The sequence below is a fragment of the Pyrus communis genome, chromosome 3 (genome assembly GCF_041283825.1).
Source record: "Pyrus communis isolate YQ-2024b chromosome 3, ASM4128382v1, whole genome shotgun sequence".
NCBI lineage: Eukaryota > Viridiplantae > Streptophyta > Magnoliopsida > Rosales > Rosaceae > Pyrus > Pyrus communis.
Genome location: NC_142567.1, coordinates 28,759,321 through 28,781,647, shown reverse-complemented (window position 1 = coordinate 28,781,647; position 22,327 = coordinate 28,759,321). Strand labels below are relative to the sequence as shown.

The following is a 22,327-nucleotide window of genomic DNA, read 5'->3' as shown; positions in this document are numbered from 1 at the left end:
TCTCTTTTACACCCAAGTTCGAGTTTCTGTTTTTATATTCATAATTTAGATGAATTTAGTGTAGATTATCTTATCCTTTTTTTTTTAAATCCCGCTTCATAAATAATTTGATCTGCAATGTTTAAACTCAAAACTTGAGCGAAACACCGTGAATCGATTCGGAACTACCTCCACCACAAATCTTTAACAAAAACGATGGAAAAGAAAAGGTACAAACGTTTACACGAGAGAAATTGTAAGGACTTGGACAGTGAGGATCATCTCCACTTTGAAAGTAATAGCTGAAAGTTGGAAGTTCAGGCAGCCTAAACCATTCGCCATTGATGAACAGCTCCAAAGAGGGATAAACAGGGAAACCAGCCCTGCTGAAGGTTTTAAGTACAAAATTTAAAAAAAAAAAAAAAAAAAAAAAAAAAAAGCAGTTCAACGTTCTGACTTTGATTTCCATCAATTAAAGTTGCAAGGAATGTGAACCATATTGCCTCAATCTTTTCCATTCATATTCTTTGCACACCTCTTGTTCAGAGAAGAACAAACATTTTGGTGGTCCTCGAAAAAGAAAGAGATGGCGGCAAATCCTCTTCTGGCAGGAATGCAAGACAATCGATGATGCATTGCTGCTGTGGTCCTTCTCCGGGCAGGAATTCCGAGAGTACGTGGTGTTTTGATCCACAGATTTCAAACTTGATCGTCCAGACGGTGTGAGTGGAAGAGAGCCGCAGTTGTTTGAGCAATGTCTCCAACAGATCCTCACTTCCCCTGATCTGAAATTCTCCAAGGGGGACATAGCATAGTTCGATTCCACTGTTAAAAAAATACCCGATATTATAAATGCAAATATAGACAAGGCAAAATGAAGAAAGCAAAAGAAAAGGAAGGTAAATTACAATTTACAAATCATCAGTGTTCAACCGAAGATCGATATATCCTTGTGGGGAAATCTGTAGAGGAACAACCAGCATCCTTGTCAGCCTCCTTGTATAGTAACGCAATGTACTGGCATTCGTCCAAACACAGTTAAGTGGTGCTAAATACAGATAAGTGTCAAATTGACAATCAATTTAACATAGCAACAGATAAGTTGTACTAAATACGTACCTGGCTTTGTCTTGAGAGTTGAGAGTTGGAGAGAGTGAAATGAAGGCTCATATGGTCATTTCATCATCTATCTTTATGCAAGGAATGCGAGATATGTTTCTCCAATCTTTTCCCTTCTTGTTCCGATTCTTCAGAGATGGACAACCCCAGATGCTCAGATAAGAAAGAAATGCCGGCAAACCCTCTTCCGGCAGGAATTCGAGACTCTCGCAGCTTGAAATTTGTAGCTGTTGAAGAGAAGTGAGATGCTCAAGTCCCTTTAGTCCAAAGATTTCAGATTTGAAAGTATAGAGATCCAGAGATTGTGAAGAGTGGCAAGGAGCAGCTGTTCCCAGAGCAACATCTCCAACGGATCCTTGTTTCCTTGGACCCGAAATTCTGGGAGAGAGGCAAGTCCTTGCAATCCCCACTCCACTGAAGGCCTCAGTCTCTCACAATTTTCGATCCAAAATGTTCGTAGGTTGGGAGGCAAAACCCCTTGTGCAGGTGACCCCAGATTTGGAAGATTTTGTATCCACAAATGTTGAAGGGCGGTGAGGGTGTGCATTTGGGCCAGCAGCAACTTCAAATTCTCGCATTTGGCAGCACAGTCCAGCCAACAACAACTTCAACGCAGAATAATGCTTCTCCTTTTGCTACAGTCCTGCCAAAGATAGAGTGGAATTATATCCACTTCCATAGCAGCAGCCTCCAAATCAACCGCCATTGGCAGCCAACGACGTAGTGTCATGGCCTAAAATGTACATGGTAGAGAAAAATGAACCCCTGTGCGCGCACTTGGCTGCACAGGCAGCAACAAAGTGTGTGGCTGCATATGAATCAGAAAAACAATGAATGGACCCCTTAGCGACTGGGAAATCCTGCTATGTGCTATCATGTACAGGAAGCACTACCATGGTTGAGTTGGTACTTACCAAGAAGGTTTCTAAATTTGAGAGCTGGCTGCTCCAACTTTCACCATCAAACTTGGGTTAAGGCTTATCATCATCTATTTCTCCATGGCATCTTCCTCTAGAGCAGTTAACGAATCAAATGATTACCTGCATACATAGTGAGGACATCTGCAATGTTTAAATAATTTTTTTCTTCGTTTGTTAACTTGCTACATCACACACGCTAATATATAGAAAACAAACCTCCAAGTCCAGATGCAACTTTGAATATTCTCTTGATTGCTCATGAAATCCACAATGGTGAGAAGAATGCTAATATATAGAAAACAAGCCGACAAATATGTTAGTCCCATCGTGCTGTCCCGACTGATTGCATGGTTGAATTATATTGATCCATAAAGGAAGAACAAAAATTACGCTCAAGTGTTCAACTACTTACACTGAAATCTGTAGGCGCAGCAGCTGGCCACCAAGTCTATTTACACTGGCATTCTAGCAAGCGGTGCCAATAAGCCACGCTCTCTTCAACCATGGTGTTTGTAGACAAACATATGTATATATGCACCTACCACAAGATGACAGAGGCATTGAAAGATGAGTAAGCATTCCGCCATATGGAAACTGCAGCAGTATATATATACACAAGTACCTGCAGGAGAATCATATATATCGACCCCAAGTAGTTCCACAGTATCAGACTAGAAATAATTCACTCCCCTCGCACTCTCCTGTAATTTCATCGTAATTAGACTCTTAAGCTTTAATTTAAGCTGGAATATTGCCGAGGACAATCAATTTAAGAATAAATAATAAAAGTACCTGGTTTTTTTCTTGAGAGTTGAGAGTTAGAGAGTGAAATGAAAGCTCATATGATGGTGATTTCATCATTTATCTCTATGCAAGGAATGCGAGCTATGTTACTCCAATCTTTTCCCTTCTTCAAACAAGGGCAATCTCTGATGCTGACATTAGAAAGAGATGCCGGAAAACCCTCTTTTGGCAGGAATTCGAGACTCTCGCACATTTCAATTTGTAGGTGTTGAAGAGAAGTGAGGTGCTCAAATCCCTTTCCGTCCAAAGATTTCAGATTCGATACATATTCGATTTGGAGAGTGTGGAGAGTGGCAGGGAGCAGCTGTTCATTGAGCAACGTCTCCACCAGATCCTTGTTTCCTGAGATGTAAAATGATTGTAGGTTGGGAGGTAAACCCCCATTTGGAAGACGGTCTATCGACAAATGTTGAAGGGCGGTGAGGGTGTGCATTCGGTCCGGCAACAACTTCAAATTCTCGCAGACCAAGACTTGAAAGGAAGAGAGGTTGCGAGTGGGCAATCCCCCGTCGGGAAAAGAGACAAGATTTGGACATCCACAAATAAACAGGGAGTTGAGATGGCTGAGATTTTCATCTGCTCCTCCTTCAACGGAAAGGGATTCCAGATTCTGACAACCAACGATAGAAAGAGATGAAAGGTTGGGGAAAATGCCCAAAGGGAACGACCTCAGAGAATCACAGCTCGATTCAAGATCCAAAGACTGAAGGGAAGTCAATTTGGCCATCATCTCACGTGATAGGAATTCTAATTTCTTGCAATATGATATACGGAGTGACGTGAGCGTGGTGGGCAGACCATTTGTAGGGAACGACAAGAGTGAGGAACATCTATATAAACTCAAACTTTGAAGACGATTGCTGTTGTGCACCATTTGCGGCAACCACTCTCTCCCATCACAATAAATATCAAGCATCTGAAGCGACGGCAGCGTCTCCGTCGACTCTAGTAACAATGAGAGACCCGGGCATCCCTGTATTGTCAGTTTTTCAAGAGATCCTCGTAAGGACTCCGTGTTCAGGGTATTACTGGCCCTGTTTTCATGTAGAACCTCACAATAGATTACCTTAAGTATTTTCAAGGAAGGAAGATGAGTGGGCAAGTTTCCTCTCAGCTTCGGACAATTGCATAATGTCAACTCCTTAAGACAAGGAAAGTTTGGACTTTCACCTCCACTTGGACTTGGCTGCCATTCCTCCCACTCTGGCATATCCCCAAACACTAGCTTCTCTAAACATTGAAATTGTTGATTTCCCCCGTACAACTCAACACCAACACTCACAACTGATTTCATCCTTTCTACGTAGAGCTCTTTCAGAGCAGGTAGCTGACCAACTGGGGGCAATGAAATGCAATTACCACAACCAATGAGACGCATCACTTGTAAGTTGGAGAAGGAAGAGTCTCCCACCCAATTCGGGAAACTGGTTCCGCCATAACGCTTGATGGTTAGTTTCACCAAATTTACCCAAGGTTGTAGTCTTTCGAGTACATGTCTCTCTTTTACGGAATCATCGGAAACTTCAGGACCCCATGCCAACTGTACCTCTTTGAGATCTTTCTTATCCTTCAGCAAGGCATCAATTGCACCGACTGCATTTTGCAGATTCAAGATAGAAATTTTTCCTCCAAGGTGCGACAACTCCCTCAGTTCTGCAATGCTTGACCCAGTAGATTTCCCCAACACAAAAGCTGTCAGTGTTCTCAGACTTTTTAGTCTACCCATATGCACAGGCATCTCTTTTATGAAAGTTTCACCAATATCAAGATGACGCAAATGAATCAATCTCATCATCTCTGCAGGCAATTCAACAAGAGAAGAACAACCTTTCAACAACAGAGTTTGTAAATTGTAGAGGGAACACACTGTATCTGGTAACCTTTTAATTGTCGTATAAGAGAGATCAATGTAGCGCAAGTGTATGTGGTTACCAATGGAATCAGGTAAGTGAGTGATGTTTTTGTATCTTGACAATGAAAATGCCCGTAAATATTTTTGTGCTGGTAGTAAATCATCTAGAACCTTATTGCTTACATATCCATGACCCCAAGGATAATATGGTGCTAAAGATGCTGGAAAGAAGGTACGCAAACACTTGACTCCTTTTAATGGCTCAAATTTTGAAGATGTATCAAATTCTCCTCGCATATATGACAAGTGGCGAACTCTTTCAGGAACTTCATGCGAATTTTTCTGATCCAACCTAAAACAAAACTTTCGAGACACAAACATGGCCAAGTCATTGATAAGATCATGCATTGTGAACATTGGTTCATCCAATCTTGGTCTTTGAAATAGTGACCACGATAACAGTTCATCAAAGTATCTTCCACCAACCTCCTCCATAGCTTTCTCGTTCTCTGCATGTGGAATTAAACCTTCTGCCATCCATAGTAGAATTACATTTTCCTTTTCAAATTCATAGTCCTTCGGAAAAATTGAGCAATAAGCAAAGCATCGTTTCAAGTGAGCTGGAAGATAGTGGTAGCTCAATCTTAGAGAAGGAAGAACACTATCAGCATGTTGTAGATCCCAAAGATTGCTATTCAATATGTGATTCCATTCCTTGTAGTCTAGGTTGCAACTTAAGAGACCCCCTAGCGTTTTTGCAGCTAGAGGCAAACCATTACACTTACGTGCAATTTCCTTACCAATTTCAACCAAGTCTGGATGTGCACCAGGGTTTTCATTTCTAAATGCATGTTTTGCTAGTAACAACCAACAATCTCCATCCGACAACTTTTCTAAGTCGTGAATAATAGTATTGCACACGATGGCTGCAACACGTCTTTTCCTTGTTGTCACAATGACCTTGCTTCCCTTTGCCCCATGCGTGAAAAGAGTGCGTAGCCGATCCCAGTCACCATAGTTTTCATTCCAAAGGTCATCCAGGACAAATAAGAATCTCTTTCCCATCAATTGTTGCCTTAGTTGAACTTCAAGGGAATTCATCTCCAAATTGTCACAAGGCTTTTTCGTGATTTCCTCAATAAGGGTCTTAATAACCCTCAAAGCCTCATACTGTTCGGAAACACATACCCAGGCATTAGTATCAAAGAGCCCTTTAACTTGTTCATCGTTGTAAAGCAGTTGAGCAAGAGTCGTCTTGCCAACCCCACCCATTCCGACGACAGGGACTACAGAAAAATTACTGCTACTTTCATTGTCAGATAGCAGCAGCAGAGCTTTTAACTTTTCCTTATCTCCTTCCCTTCCGTAGGTACAAAATCCGTCCTCAACAACAGAAGTTGTGGGAGTTCTTTGTGAAACCTTGCCCACAACACCTCCCCTAAGACCGAGGATGTCTTTTTGTTTTGCAAGGTGTTCCAACTCGTTGAATAAATCTTTTATTCTACCATTCAAGCCTTTATAATGAAAAGGATTAAGAGAGGTAGAAAGGATGTCCCACACCTGGGTTTTCTTAGTCTGATCTTCCGCCTTGCAACGCAAAGCTTCCGCATCGATCTCATCCACCAAGTCCTCGGCATCGAACACAGCATGTTTGAGCTCGTCCAGCCACATCCCAACGTCAGGATTGACGATCTGCTTCTCCTCTGCATCGTTGAGCACTGCACGAAGGATCATCAACGTCGCCTTCAGTTTGCCCATGAGTGAATGGTCGAGTCTTGTTGCCCGGAAGAAGTCCACGAACTGTCCGGAGGCGATCTTGTCGCACAGCACCTGGATCGAACCGGAGAGCAAAGCCTCTCCAACCAAAGCCATTTTCTCTCTTCGTGGCCAAAGGATTAATTCTGATCAAGTATTTGAAGTTGGGAAGCTGAAAATTGTTCTTGGCAAAGGCTGTTAAGATTACTTCATGTTCATGACTGGTGAGACGACTTGATAATTTTTTGATCAATAATGCAGGGGACCACACACGGCAAACATAAAGTAGTAATTGGTGGAGTTCGGAAAAACACACTAAAAAGAATCACGCAATGCATTTGGATCTCAACATTTTTCCATATGATATGATCACATGTTCCCACCATCCTCTTGTCACATGGCATCGTCTTTTCACATGGCATCGTCTTGTCACCATCTTGTCATTATTTCTACTTCCAAGGGGAACGTCTTCGTGTGAAAAATAAAGTAAAAGTTTCGAGCATCTTTTCACATGGCGTCGTCTAATTCCAAGGGGAACATCTTCGCGTGGAAAATAAAGTAAAAGTTTCGGGCAGGACCTCAATGTCGGGTTCAATTTCTACAATTATTATTTACATTTTATACTTTTAATTTCTATAATTATTATTTACATTTTATACTTTTAATCTCGCTATGGAAAAAAAATTTTGAAAAGTTTCTTACTTTTTCTTGCTTTGCCTATATTTTCAACATTTATGGGACCATTCGTGTTTTGGATTTGCTTTGCCTGTATATTCAACATTCATGGGACCATTCTGCTTTGCCTATATTTTCTTGCGTTAACCAATTTTGAGTGAAGGTTAACATGTTTTTGCACAAAACTAATTAAGAACACACTCGAGCTGCACACTTATATTGTCAAATTATCGAATTTGATGCCGCATAATTATACAAAAGTATACGTTTATCGCTTCTTAATTTAGATTAACATTGCACTCCCTCTTTTACATATAAATTTGAACCTCTATTTTTATCTCTGTAATTTAATCAAATTGGTTAAAGTTGAGTGACCATTGCTCCAATTGGGTTAAAGTTAAATGATCATTTCTCCATTTGAATTAAAGCTAAAGGACCATAGCCGCAGGTTTTGATGGGTTGAGGGACCAATGGTAATGGATTTGTAGTTGAGAAACCATTGCTTCAATTGAGTTAAAGTTAAGAGATCATTGCTACAATTTACTCATAAATAAAACAAGGGCAATAAGAGATTTGAAATATTGCAGAAGAATTGTTATTGGCACTCTAAAAAAATCATTGTGCACTTGTGTAACGAAGTTATCAAGGATGGATTGAGTGCACGACAACTTTCCTTTGCTAATAGCAAATTCCTAAAGTGGATTTCATTAAAACTAAAGTTTTTTTGAACTTTTCGTTAGTTTTCCTTAAAATTAAATCAATCACAAAACCCTAATAGCAATTGATTAACATGAGATTAATAAATTTCATTGAAAATAAAATTAGATAATACCTTTAATTAACCACAAAAATAACAAAACTGCATCAAAATTCCAATTTTCAATTCCACTGCAGAGAGAAATTGAGTAGATCCCCAGATCCCCCAATAAAATGAAACATGCAAATGAGAATTCAATAATTACAACTCAAATTAAAAGCTTCTGCTTTCATTGACATTTGTTTTACTAGACATCTTCTTTCAAACGAGTGTGAGAGACTCATGTAGAACAAGGTATGGGTTAATTTCGACGACATGCATCACATGATAAACTATTAGAACTGGATATCTAATGTTCCCTCGGTTTGGCTCTAGGCTTTACCAAAACAATAATAATTGGATGTTGTTATTGGAACTGACAATCAAAATATAATTATCATTCATTTTTCTCTCTTCATGGCCAAAGGATTAATTCTGATCAAGTATTTGAAGTTGGAACTTTGTCCAAAAAAAAAAAAGTATTTGAAGTTGGGAAACTGAAAGTTGTTCTTAGCAAAGGCTATTAAGATTACTTCATAACTGGGGAGACGATTTAGGCCATTTCCAACCGAGAGCTGGCCAGAGGGCTCGTTTTAATCCTCTGACCCTCTAAAATATTAATATTTTAATGAATAGTACATGGTCATATTTGCCTCCGTCTCTAACTGAGGACCAGAGGGCTCGTTTTAGCCTTGTCACAAAAAACCGTCTCCAACCAAGGGCCATAAGGCCAAACATAATTTATTATTTAAAAACCACAACTTAAATGTTGTTTAAGTTTCATGTTGTAAAATGTTTTTTTTATGTTATATAATTTTTATGTTGGTTAATGTTATTAATGTTGTTTCATGTTACTTAATTTAATTTAGGGGTGTGATATCCACACACGCCATTTTACTTCTCATACACATTTTTAATATTCGGTCGTCGGATCGGATGAATTGAAGAAGATCAACGGACAAAAATTATCAAGGGGTGTGTGGATAGCACACCCCTTAATTTAATGTTGTATAATGACTTAGGAAATTATAGGAAAAAAATAGAATTAAAAAAATATATGAAACAAATTTTGTGAAATCGAAATTATAGGAAAAAAATAAAATTTAAAATAAAATGAAACAAATTTTGTGAAATAGAAATTATAGGAAAAAATGGAATTTAAAAAAAATATGAAACAAATTTTGTAAAATAAAAGTTATTGGAAAAAATAGAATTTAAAAAAAATGAAAAATAGAAGTTATAAGAAAAATTTTGTAAATAAAAAATAATAATAAAACTGTAAAAAAAAAAAATCAAAGCATTATTGTTGATTATAACAGACAGGATTTCCAGTTTTCCTGGCCAACCCTCCAGCCATTTGGCCTTTTTAGATTCTAGTGGGCCCTCTCAAATTCACAAGCCCTCTGGTATAGCCCTCGATTGGAGATGATTTTCGAACTATTTTCAATCTTCTGACTTTCTAAACCTTTCAGTTGAAGATGATCTTAATATTTTTTTGGTCAATAATACGGTGGACCACTCGAGGCAAACATAAAGTAGTAATTGGTGGTGTTTGGAAAAATACAGCAGAAAAAATCATGCAATATATTTGGATTTGACCATTTTTCCATATGATATTATCACATGGGCCCCACCATTCTCTTGTCACCTCCCTCTTGGCATCGTCTTGTCACCATCTTCTACGAAGATGGATTGTCTGCCCCTCTCCTTCCCATACCTTCCTCATGTTTTTCTGTTTTGTACGATCATCGTTAAATTACGTTAACATTTTATATTAAATTTTTTATAAAAATAATAAGACAAAAAATAAATGTTGACATGACTTAACCGTAATTGCATAAAATAAGAGGGCATGTAGAAAGTATGGGGAGAAGGGCAGACAATCCATCTCTATCTTCTACATATATACAGTCAAAAGGAAAAACAGGTGAAACATTTAATATTTCAAAATTACCCTTTCATTACATGTTATATATAAGTAAAAAAGTAAGGACATGATGGTAAAAGGAGGCAAGGAGAGAAAGTGGAGGAAAAAACTAGAACGTGCTTAGGGAAATAAATTGTATTTGAAGCATCCGCTTGGTTGCCCAGCCAAGAAAAGAAAAAATAACCACAATTAAATCTACAAACAACGGAAATTTGAAGCATGAAGTGCGAACCAATAGGTGGAAATGTGACATTGATGTTAGCAAACTTTATGGTCTTCAATCTTGATAATCTATGCGCCTTGGAATCCGTACTTAATATTTTACTTGTATTTGTTGATCTCTTGGCACATCTATACTAAAGGGATGTAGTCAAACTTGGATTTGAGAGGATTTTAAAAGATTTTAAAATTCTAGTGTAGTTAATTAAAAGATTTTAAAGGATTTTAGAATTCATTCAAATCTAGGTGTAGTCAATTAAAGAATTTTAGAATCCTTTAAAATCTAGGTGTAGTCAATTAAAAGATTTTAAAGGATTTTAAAATCCATCCAAATCCAAGCGTATTAAAAAAATTAAGATTTTGGAGGATTTCAATAAGTTGTGGATTTTGTAGAATTTGAGAGCCAAAAGTATATATAACCACTATTAAAAAGAATCCAACCTCACCCTCTAGGATTTCAAATCCTTCCACCACAATCCTTTCAAATTCTTTAAAAATCCATATGAATTTTGTAGTAGTCTTTAATCCTCTTAAATCCTATCAAATCTATCACTTTTAAAATCCTTTAAAATCTTAGTTTGACTACACTCTCCTAAATTGTTTGATATTAGCAGTTTTGTTTGATTCATATTTCAGTTTTGTAAGTAGCAAGAGTATCTTAGTAAATGAAAATATCAAAAATAAAATAAACATTTGTAAATAGTTCCAAGCGCATGTAATTATAAATTTGTAAGTCAAGCGTAGCACGCCTGATTAAAGACCTCTAATCCATGTACTATTGTTAGCACGCTTGATTAAATGCCTCTAATCCATGTACCAATTGTTAACAATGATAAATAACTAATGCGACACATTTTAGGGGTGGGTAACACCTATGATTAAAAAAAATACATAACGCGCATGCAGAGATGTTAGTTTAGAGTAAATAAAGAAGATTGTATACGCAAATGTGGAATAAACTAGGGGTGGATACGAACCAGGCCAGACTCAAAATTGAAGCAAACAGACCGAACCCGTTTGTAAATGAAATGTGGTGGGGCAGGACGGGTCCTGTTAGCTGAGAAATGAAATCGGACTTAACTTGGCTCGTTTGAAACGAGCCGATTCCTATAGGTCCACGGGTCTTTTTTTTTATATATAAATTTTTTGTTAATAAACTATGACTGTTGTGCTTGAAGTGAAAGCTGGTGTGCTTGAACAAAATAGCTGTTGTGCTCCAAGTAAAAGCACAATAAATTATAGTGGAGTAGCCTCCCATTACTTCAATTTTCATAAGTTCCCAGTGAGCCGAAGCCAAAGGCTAACAGTCAACCAAAATGCCCAGCTGAAAATATAACACAAACAGCAAGTTACAAAATGATTATCCTTTAAACCAAATCATGGTGACTGAAAATTGCCACAAACCAACTTGCAAATTTGAATTCTTCAAATCTAGAAGACAATCTTAACGCAACCTCCCTAATAAAATTAAATCAATCACAAAACCCTAATAGCAATTGATTAACATGAGATTAATAAATTTCATCGAAAATATAATTAAATAATACCTTTAAATTAACCACAAAAATAACAAAGACGCATCAAAATCCCAAATTTTAATTCCACTGCAGAGAGAAATCGAGTAGATCCCAAATCCCCCAATAAAATGAAAGGAAAATTAATGAAAATGGTTTGAAAACTTTGAGTTTAAAAAAAATAATAAAATAAAGGGTAAAGTGAATATTACCAAGATTGACTTTTTAGTGTAAAAATATGGTTTTTCGTTAAAGTAAACAGTAACATGAGTTTTTCGTTAAGAGAATTCAATAATTACAACTCAAATTAAAAGCTTCTGCTTTCATAGACATCTGAATTCTTGAAAATTTACCCATGTTGCCCCAATTAGTCGAAATTGATCAAGCATGAGAGATTTTCTTTCATAGACATTTGTTTTACTAGACATGTGCTTTCAAACGAGAGTGAGATACTCATGTAGAACAAGATATGAGTTAATTTCGACGACAAGCATCGCATGGTAAACTATTAGAATTGGATATCTACTTTTCCCTCGTTTTGGCTCTAAGCTTTACCAAAACAACAATAATTGAGTGTTGTTATTAGAACTCACAATCAAAATATAATTATCATTCGTTTTTCTCTCTTCGTGGCCAAAGGACTAATTTTGATCAAGTATTTGAAGTTGGGAAACTGAAAATTGTTCTTGGCAAAGGCTGTTAAGATTACTTCATGACTAGTGAGAACTCTGTAATTTTTCGGTCAATAATGCAGCGGACCACAAAATAAAGTAGTTCGTAGAGTTTGGACCACAGACTGCTTTTTCTCCTTACCATCCTCTTGTCACATGGCATCATCTTGTGAGATTACTTCATGACGGGTGAGTGGTGAGACGACTTGATATTTTTCTTGGTCAATAATGCAGTGGGACGACCACACACGGCAGACTTAAAGTAGAAATTGGTGGAGGTTGGAAAAATACAGTAGAAAAAAATCATGCAATATATTTGGATTTCACCATTTTTCCATATGATATTATCACATGGACCCCACCATTATCTTGTCACTACCCTTTTGGCATCGTATTGTCACCATCCTCCACCATCCTCTTGTCATTATTCTCCTCTAATGCCAAAACATCTACTTGTAAAAAAAATATAAAAAGATCAATTGCCACATCACGATGAAACATTCAATATCTCAAGATTGCCCCTTTTATTACAGATTATAAAATAAAAAATAAAAAAGTAAGGACATGATGGTGAAACGTGGCAAGGAGAGAAAGTGGAGGAAAGAAACTAGAACGTGCTTAAAGAAATAAAAGTGTATTTGAAGCAGTAGTCGTAGTAACATCTCATTCCAATATCACTTCTCCCTTGCGCTCCAACTTCTCCCGTTCCCTGCTTTCCTCCAGTTTCTCTCTATGGGTCTTACTTTTCCATACAAAAACGGAATCTTTACCTTCACCAAAATGGTTAATCTCACGAATTCAACATTGAGAACAATTAATGGGTTCGTTTCCCAAATTATAACTTCCCGTTCTCCGTTACCGAAACCCTTGTCCCGATTCCCAAACCGAAATTTTTGGGAATCCCAAATTCAATACCAATCCCAAACCAAATTTTCGGGAATCCCGAAATAATTTCGGGATTTCGGGACAAATCGGGAATCCCGAAATGTTTTTGGGCTTTTGGACTAAAATTTGACATATTATGTTTTTGGGCTAAAATTTGACATATTATGTTTTTGGGCTAAAATTAAGTTTCAATCTACCCACTACCCATTTGTGCACAAAGTTTTTGGGCTAATGCCATCTCACCCCACATTCCAACTTTGATTCCTCCTCCACATAATTGTAATTAAATGAAAATTTTGGCGGCGCCCATGTCTGAAAGAACAACTATATTATGTACTCGAAAACAAAAGAAAAAAATTTGAGCTCAACTAATTGCATGCCCTGTACCCACCTTGTCCGTGTATATATATACAATATATGTATACTGATATGTTCATGCATGCATAATGGTCTTTGCTCCTTTGTTTCCTTGATTTGCCTAGGTATGCAGGAAACTAATATCCACATATTAATCACACTAGTGGCTAGGTATGCAGGAAACTAATATCCAAAGATTAATCACATTAGTTGAGACAACTGGAATATAGAAACAAACAAATTGAACAAACAAACATTAGTTATTTAGTTGAGACAAAGATTAATCACACTAGTGGCTACCAATACCATTAATTAAAAAATAATTCTCTTATAATTAAAAAATAATATATATATATATAATATTTATTTCTATTCGGTATGGGAATACCGAAAAAATGGAGATGTAGTCCCGAATCCCATACCGAAAATTTCGGTTTGGTTCGGGATGACATACCGAAATTTTCGGGAATTTTGGTTTGGGATTTTTTTGGTTTGGGATCGGGATTTTTTTGGTTTGGTTTGGGATTTTTGGGATTTTTTTCCAGCCCTACGTTTGATTGTCCATAAAAGAAAAACAAAAAAAAAAGCGCTATTAAATCTACAAACAACGGAAATTTGAAATATGAAGTGCGAACCAATGGGTGGAAATGTGACACTGATGTTGGCAAACTTTATGGTCTTCAATCTTGATAATTTATGCACACATTGGAATCCATACTTCATATGTTCACTTATATTTGTTGATCTCTTGGCACATCTGTACTAAATTGTTTGGTATTAGTCATTTTGTTTGATTCATATTTCAATCTTGCAAGTAGCAAGAGTATCTTATTAAATAAAAATATCAAAAATAAAATAGAAATTGTAAACAATGCCAAGCACATGTCATTATAAATTTGTAAGTCACGCGTAACACGTCTAATTAAAAGCCTTAATCCTACCAATTGTTAACAATGATAAACAACTAACGCAACATATTTGAGGGGCGCGTAGCGCCCATGATTTAAAAATATCTCTCGCATAAAGTGAACATACCGTATCAAAATCCATGCAACCTCCTAATAAAATTAAGGAAGCTTTAATGAAAAGGATTTGGGGCTAAGCTATTATTTAACCAAAAACCACCATAAGCCATTATTTAACTAAAAAAAGTTTCATATTTAATCATAAAGACACACTAACTTATATTAGACCCTACAAACAGTAAAAGATATGGGCTGAATTAAAAGCCCAAAATGCAATAAATTTTTTTTTTCAGCCATTCATTCTGTCAGCCCAATTCCGTTGGAAATAAATTTTTCTTTATTTACAAGTATGCCACTACCTCATTAAAGCCTAAATATCATATGAAAATTTTAAAAGTTTCCAAGAATTCTCGTATCAGGACGTCCCTGATTGTAGCATCACACAATAGTAGCCAGGTGGAGGTCGAAACGTCTCTGTGAGTCCTAACCTCAGAAAGGTTGGACATGACAAAGCCACTAGCTAGTTTCTTTTTTAATAAGATAAAAAATATATATACAAATTTGCCACACCAACTAGTATAGAGCAGTGTGCTTTCTCTTTTACACCCAAGTTCGAATTTCCCTTTTTATATTCATAATTTAGATGAATTTAGTACAGATAATCTTATTGTTTTTTTTAAAATCCAATTTTATAAATAATTTGATTTGCAATGTTTAAAAGCAAAACTTGAGCGCAACACAATGAAACGATTCGAAACTACCTCCACCACAAATAAGCGGTTCAAAGTTCCGAGAAGAACAAACATTTTGGTGATCCTCGGAAAAGAAAGAGATGGCAGCAAATCCTCTTCCGGCAGGAATGCAAGACAATCGATGATGCATAGCTGCTGAGGTCCTTCTCCGGGCAGGAATTCCGAGAGTGTGTGGTGTTTTGATCCACAGATTTCAAACTTGATCGTCCAGATGGTGTGGGTGGAAGAGAGCCGCTGTCGTTTGAGCAATGTCCCCAACAGATCCTCACTTCCCCTGATCTGAAATTCTCCAAGGGGGGCATAGCATACTTCGATTCCACTATTAAAAAATACCCGATATTATAAATGCAAATATAGACAAGGTAAAATGAAGAAAGCAAAAGAAAAGGAAGGTAAATTACAATTTACAAATCATCAGTGTTCAACCGAAGATTGATATATCCTTGTGGTGAAATCTGTAGCGGAACAACCAGCCTCCTTGTATAGTAATGCAATGTACTGGCATTCATCCAAACACAGTTAAGTGGTGCTAAATACAGATAAGTGTCAAATTAAATTTGAAGACAATCAATTTTGTTGGAAAATTTGAGGACAATCAATTTAACATAGATACAGATAAGTGGTACTAAATACGTACCTGGCTTTGTCTTGAGAGTTGAGAGTTGGAGAGAGTGAAATGAAGGCTCATATGATGATTTCATCATCTATCTTTATGCAAGGAATGCAAGATATGTTTCTCCAATCTTTTCCCTTCTTGTTCCGATACCTCTTCTACAGTCCTGCCAAAGATAGAGTGGAATTATATCCACTTCCACAGCAGCAGCCTCCAAATCATCTGCCATCGGGAGCCAACGATGTAGTGTTATGGCCTAAAATGTACATGGTAGAGAAAAATGAACCCCCGTGCGCGCACTTGGCTGCACAAGCAGCAACAAAGTGTGTGGCTGCATATGAATCAGAAAAACAATGAATGGACCCCTTAGCAACTGGGAAATCCTGCTATGTGCTATCATGTACATGAAGCACTACCACGGTTGAGTTGCTACTTACCAAGAAGGTTTCTAAATTTGAGAGCCTGCTGCTAAAACTTTCACCATCAAACTTGGGTTAAGGTTTGTCATCATCTATTTCTCCACAGCATCTTCCTCTAGAGCAGTTAACGAATCAAATGATTACCTGCATATATAGTGAGCAAATCTTCAATGTTTAAATAATTTTTTTCTTCGTTTGTTAACTTGCTATGTGAGTCACACGACATCACACACGCTAATATATAGAAAACAAACCTCCAAGTCCAGATGCAACTTTGAATATTCTCTTGATTGCTCATGAAATCGAAAATGGTGAGAAGAATGCTAATATATAGAAAACAAGCCGACAAATACGTTAGTCCCATCGTGTTGTCCTGACTGATTGCACAGTTGAATTACATTGATCCATAAAGGAAGAATAAATTACAGTCAAGTGTTCAACTACTTACACTGAAATCCGTAGGCGCAGCAGCTAGCCACCAAGTGTATTTACACTGGCATTCTAGCAAGCGGTGCCAATAAGCCATGCTCTCTTCAACCATGGCGTTTGTAGACAAACATATGTATATATGCACCTACCACAAGATGACAATTTTGGTAATCCTATCTTTACAGGTTTGCTTGCTCGCTCGCTGCATCAATTAAACCGATATATCTGTTAGTACCATCACACCTACCAGAAGATTACAGTTATGTCGCAAACGAGACAAGTATGACAAAAGTATCATCCAGGGTTTTACCTCTTGTCATGCAGTAGAATCATATTAGAAAAGCTCATATGGTGATTTCATCATCTATCTCTATGCAAGGAATGCGAGCTATGTTTCTCCAATCTTTTCCCTTCTTGTTCCGATACCTCTTCTTCAGAGAAGGACAATCACAGATCCTCAGATAAGAAAGAGATGCCGGCAAACCCTCTTTTGGCAGGAATTTGAGACTCCTGCACCGTTCAATTTGTAGGCGAGAAGTGAGGTGCTCAAGTCCCTTTCCGTCCAAAGATTTCAGATTCCATACAGAAGAGATTTCGAGAGTGTGAAGAGTGGCAGGGAGCAGCTGTTCATTGAGCAACGTCTCCACCAGATCCTTGTATCCTGAGATCCGAAATTGTTGAAGAGAGGCAAGTCCTCGCAATCTCCACTCCACTGAAGGCCTCAGTCTGTCACACCAGCTGATCCGAAATGATTGTAGGTTGGGAGGCAAACCCCCTTGTGCAAATGACACCACATTTGGAAGATCATGTATCTCCAAATCTTGAAGGGCGGTGAGGGTGTGCATTCGGTCCGGCAACAACTTCAAGGAGGTGAGGTTGGGAGTGGGCAATCCCCCGTCGGCAAAAGAGACAAGATTTGGACAATGCCAAATAGACAGGGAGTTGAGATGGCTGAGATTTTCATCTGCTCCTCCTTCAACGGAAAGGGATTCCAGATTCTGACAACATTGGATAAAAAGAGATGAAAGGTTGGGGAAAATGCCCAAAGGGAACGACCTCAGAGAATCACAGCTCCATTCAAGATCCAAAGACTGAAGGGAAGTCAATTTGGCCATCATCTCACGTGATAAGAATTCTAATTTCTCGCATTGTAGAATAGTGAGTGACGTCAGCGTGGTTGGCAGACCATTTGTAGGGAACGACAAGAGTGAGGAACATCCATATAAACTCAAACTTTGAAGACGATTGCATTTGTGCACCATTTCCAACAACCACTCTCTCCCACCAGGATCAGAAATATTAAACGTCTGAAGCGACGGCAGCGTCTCCGTCGACTCTAGTAACAATGAGAGACCCGGGCATCCAGCTGTTTTCAGTTCTTCAAGAGATCCTCGTAAAGATTCCGCGTTCAGGGTATTACTGGCCCTATTTTCATGTAGAACCTTACATCCATCGACCCGAAGGATTTTCAAGGAAGGAAGATGAGTGGGCAAGTTTCCTCTCAGCTTCGGACATCCAGATAAAGTCAACTCCTTAAGACGAGGAAAGTTTGGACTTTCACCTCCACTTGGACTTGGCTGCCATTCCTCCCACTCTGGCATATCCCAAAACTCTAGCTTCTCTAAACATTGAAATTGTTGATTTCCCCCGTACAACTCACCACCAACACTCACAACTGATTCCATGCTTTCTACGTAGAGCTCTTTCAGAGCAGGTAGCTGACCAACTGGTGGCAATGAACTGCAATTACCACAGCCACTGAGACGCATCACTTGTAAGTTGGAGAAGGACGAGTCTCCCACCCAATTCGGGAAACTGATCCCGCCATAACACCTGATGGTTAGTGTCACCAAATTTACCGAAGGTTGAAGCCTTTCAAGCACATGTCTCCCTTTTACAAAATCATCGGAAGCTTCAGGACCCCATGCCAACTCTACCTCCTTGAGATCTTTCTTATCCTTCAGCAAGGCATCAATAGCACCGACCACATTTTGCAGATTCAAGATAGAAAATTTTCCTCCAAGGTGCGACAACTCCCTCAGTTCTCCAATATTGGACCCAGTATATTTCCCCAGCACAAAATCTGTCAGTGTTCTCAAACTTTTTAGTCTACCCATATGCACAGGCATCTCTTTTATGTTGGTTCTACCAATATCAAGGTGACGCAAATGAATCAATTTCCTCATGTCTGCAGGCAATTCAACAAGAGAAGAACAACCTTTCAACAAGAGAGTTTGTAAATTGTAGAGGGTACACACTGTATCTGGTAACCTTTTAATTGCCGTATAAGAGAGATCAATGTAGCGCAAGTGTATGTGGTTACCAATGGAATCAGGTAAGTGGGTGATGTTTTGGTATATTGATAATGAAAATGCCCGTAAATATTTTTGTGCTGGTAGTAAATCATCTAGAACCTTATTGCTTACATATCCTTGATTCCAATAATATGGTGTTAAAGACACTGGAAAGAAGGTACGCAAAAACTTGACTCCTTCTATTGGCTCAAATTTTGGAGATGTATCAAATTTTCCTTGCATATACGACAAGTGGCGAACTCTTTCGGGAACTTCATGCGAATTTTTCTGACCCAACCTAAAACAAAACTCTCCAGACACAAACATAGCCAAGTCATTGATAAGATCATGCATTGTGAAACTTGGTCGATCCAATCTTGGCCCTTGAAATAGTGACCGCGATAACAGTTCATCAAAGTATCCTTCACCAACCTCCTCCATTGCTTTCTCGTTCTCTGCTTGTGGAATTAAACCTTCTGCCATCCATAGTAGAATTACATTTTCCTTTTCAAATTCATAGTCTTTTGGAAAAATTGAGCAATAGGCAAAGCATCGTTTCAAGTAAGTTGGAAGATAGTGGTAGCTCAATCTTAGAGAAGGAAGAACACTATCAGCATGTGGTGGATCCCAAAGATTGCTATTCAATATGTGATTCCACTCCTTGTAGTCTAGGTTGCAACTTAAGAGACCCCCTAGTGTTTTTGCAGCTAGAGGTAAACCATCGCACTTACGTGCAATTTGCTTACCAATTTCAACCAAGTCTGGATGTGCACCGGGGTTTTCATTTCTAAATGCATGTTTTGCTAGTAACAGCCAACAATCTTCATCCGACAATTTTTCTAAGTCATGAATAGGAATAGTATTGTGCACGATGGATGCAACACGTCTACTCCTTGTTGTTACAATGACCTTACTTCCCTTTGCCCCATACGTGAAAAGAGTACGTAGCCGATCCCAGTCACCATAGTTTTCATTCCAAATGTCATCCAGGACAAGTAAGAATCTCTTTCCCATCAATTGTTGCCTTAGTTGAACTTCAAGTAAATTCATCTCCAAATTGTCGCAAGGCTTTTTAGTGATTTCCTCAATAAGGGTCTTAATAACCCTCAAAGCCTCATACTGTTCGGAAACACAAACCCAGGCATTAGTATCAAAGAGCTCTTTAACTTGTTCATCGTTGTAAAGCAGTTGAGCAAGAGTCGTCTTACCAACCCCACCCATTCCGACGACAGGGACTACAGAAAAATTACTGCTACTTTCATTGTCAGATAGCAGCAGTAGAGCCTTTAACTTTTCTTTACATCCATCCCTTCCGTAGGTACAAAATCCGTCCTCAACAACAGAAGTTGTGGGAGTTCTTTGTGAAACCTTGCCCACTACACCTCCCCTGAGACCGAGGATGTCTTTTTGATTTGCAAGGTCTTCCAACTTGTTGAATAAAACTTCTATCCTACCATTCATGCCTTTATAATTAAAAGGTTTACGAGAGGTAGAAAGGAAGTTCCGCACCTGGGTTTTCATGGTCTGATCTTTCGCCTTGCGACGCGAAGCTTCAGTATCGATCTCATCCACCAAGTCCTCGGCATCGAACACAGCATGTTTGAGCTCGTCAAGCCACATCCCGACGGCACGGTTGACAATCTGCTTCTCCTCTGCGTCGTTGAGCACTGCATGGAGGGTCATCAACTTCACCTTCAGTCTGTCCACGAGTGAATGGTCGAGTCTTCTTGCCCGGAAGAAGTCCATGAACTGTCCGGAGGCAATCTTGTCGCACATCACCTTGATTGAACCGGAGAGCAAAGCCTCTCCAACCAAAGCCATTTTCTCTTCTTGGCCAAAGGACTAATTTTGATCAAGTATTTGGAGTTGAGAAACCGAAAATTATTCTTGGCAAAGCCTGTTATGATTACTTCATGACGAGAGAGACGACTTGATCTTTTTCTTGGTCAATAACGCAGTGGACCACACACGGCAAACATAAAGTAGAAATTGGTGGAGGTTGGAAAACGTTACCATCCAACATTAATTTATTATTTATTGAGCAATGATATTCATAATATATTTTTATACCACATTTCTATACGATGCAGCATTTAATGTGGACAACCACATCATTTGAAAAATTTGCAAAACCCAAGGAAATGAACGGGAAAAACTCCTCGTATACCATAATCATCATTTAATTAACCAGTTTTTCTTAATTATTAGTTTATTAAATAATGAACTAAATTTAAAATCTGATTAATTCAAATGATGTGGCTGTTCACATCAAATGCCACTTAAAATGGTATGAAAATGTGGTATAAAAATACAGTATGAACAACATTATTCATATTTATTTTCTTTGAGGAAAAATCATATTGGTTATGAATTAAATTACCAAACACATTCTTACAACAGGTGGGCCTTAGTGATTTCGGATTGGACAAAGTTCATGGATCACGACAAGAGCCCAGTTTCTATACAAACAGTTTGGGAGCTGGAAGTATAGAGTGTTTGATATGAAACCAAGAGCCCAAAAAAAAAACGGTTGAATTTATCTAAATCTTATTTAGTTAAATCTCAATGGTTAATTCCTGAAAAAACATGTTTCGAGTAGAATTTTTATTGAAACCAATAGCCCAAGCAAGTATTGATGGAGAGACGTAAAATAAAAAAATAAAAATAAAAATCATGCAGTATATTTGGATCTCAACATTTTTCCCTTGTCTTAATTAAAAGAATAGAAAACGTTGGGGTAAATTAGAGAAAAACTAATGTGGTTTGATAATTGATAAATAAATAAATGAAATGTATTTTGTGTACCTTCCAATCGTTGTAACGGCTACATTTGGATCTTTGAGCCATATGACATGATCACATGGCCTCCACTATCCTCTTGTCATGATTGAAATCTCCAAAACCACATCTTGGTACTACTATATGTATTCTACTCTAATTCCAAATGATCTATCTTCATCTTTGTGTATAAAAAAGTAAGAAAGTTTCGGGCGTGACTTTAATGTTATGTAGCACTTAGTATTATGTATTAGTTGTTAGATTTGATCTTCATAATTAGTGGCACATTCAGAATTCGGATTTTGGAAGGTCACGATGTTAAAGTACAAGTTTTTTTAGATAGAAACAGAGCGCGAAGTGCACAAACAACATTTCAATTTATCGATTGAGCGATTTCATTGGACACTTGGTTGGCTTGTTATCGTCAGCCAAATCATGTTACGCACATATCAACAGATATCGACATATGCCGAAGCAATATAATGAGTAACATTAAGAGAATTTGTCAAGTGTTATTGATTTAACCTGTCGAGATATGTCTAGCATATATTACATCAAACACTTGGTAGACATAAAAGACACTCATACCAAACATTTAGAGAAT

General features: G+C 37.9%; 2 pseudogenes across 31 annotated transcripts in view; both read right to left on the bottom strand.

Annotated features, from left to right (window-relative positions):
* The window catches only part of LOC137715176 (putative disease resistance RPP13-like protein 1 pseudogene), a 53,573-nt pseudogene extending 46,778 nt beyond the window's left edge, over positions 1-6,795 (bottom strand). For 2 of the 19 annotated variants that reach the window (XR_015961080.1, XR_015961079.1), the window contains exons 1-2: positions 2,811-6,794; positions 2,641-2,719 (exon numbers count right to left, since the gene is read on the bottom strand). The product of XR_015961080.1 is annotated as a putative disease resistance RPP13-like protein 1 pseudogene, transcript variant X6 (transcript). Of the gene's footprint in view, positions 1-134; positions 805-887; positions 1,028-1,098; positions 1,907-2,012; positions 2,139-2,234; positions 2,304-2,430; positions 2,557-2,640; positions 2,720-2,810 lie in introns of those variants that run through there. The other 17 variants (XR_015961085.1, XR_015961086.1, XR_015961075.1 and 14 more) reach the window with 16 other exon arrangements.
* On the bottom strand, positions 135-20,895 carry LOC137715179 (putative disease resistance RPP13-like protein 1 pseudogene; annotated as a pseudogene). Of its 12 annotated transcripts, none has more exons than XR_015961067.1 (8): positions 16,962-20,895; positions 16,805-16,853; positions 2,431-2,541; positions 2,235-2,303; positions 2,013-2,138; positions 1,099-1,906; positions 888-1,027; positions 135-804 (listed from the first exon to the last, which is right to left on the bottom strand). The product of XR_015961067.1 is annotated as a putative disease resistance RPP13-like protein 1 pseudogene, transcript variant X4 (transcript). The 12 variants fall into 12 exon arrangements; XR_015961064.1 differs by having other exon boundaries at positions 888-996; XR_015961069.1 differs by having other exon boundaries at positions 888-941.
* Between the last annotated feature and the right edge of the window lie 1,432 nt (positions 20,896-22,327).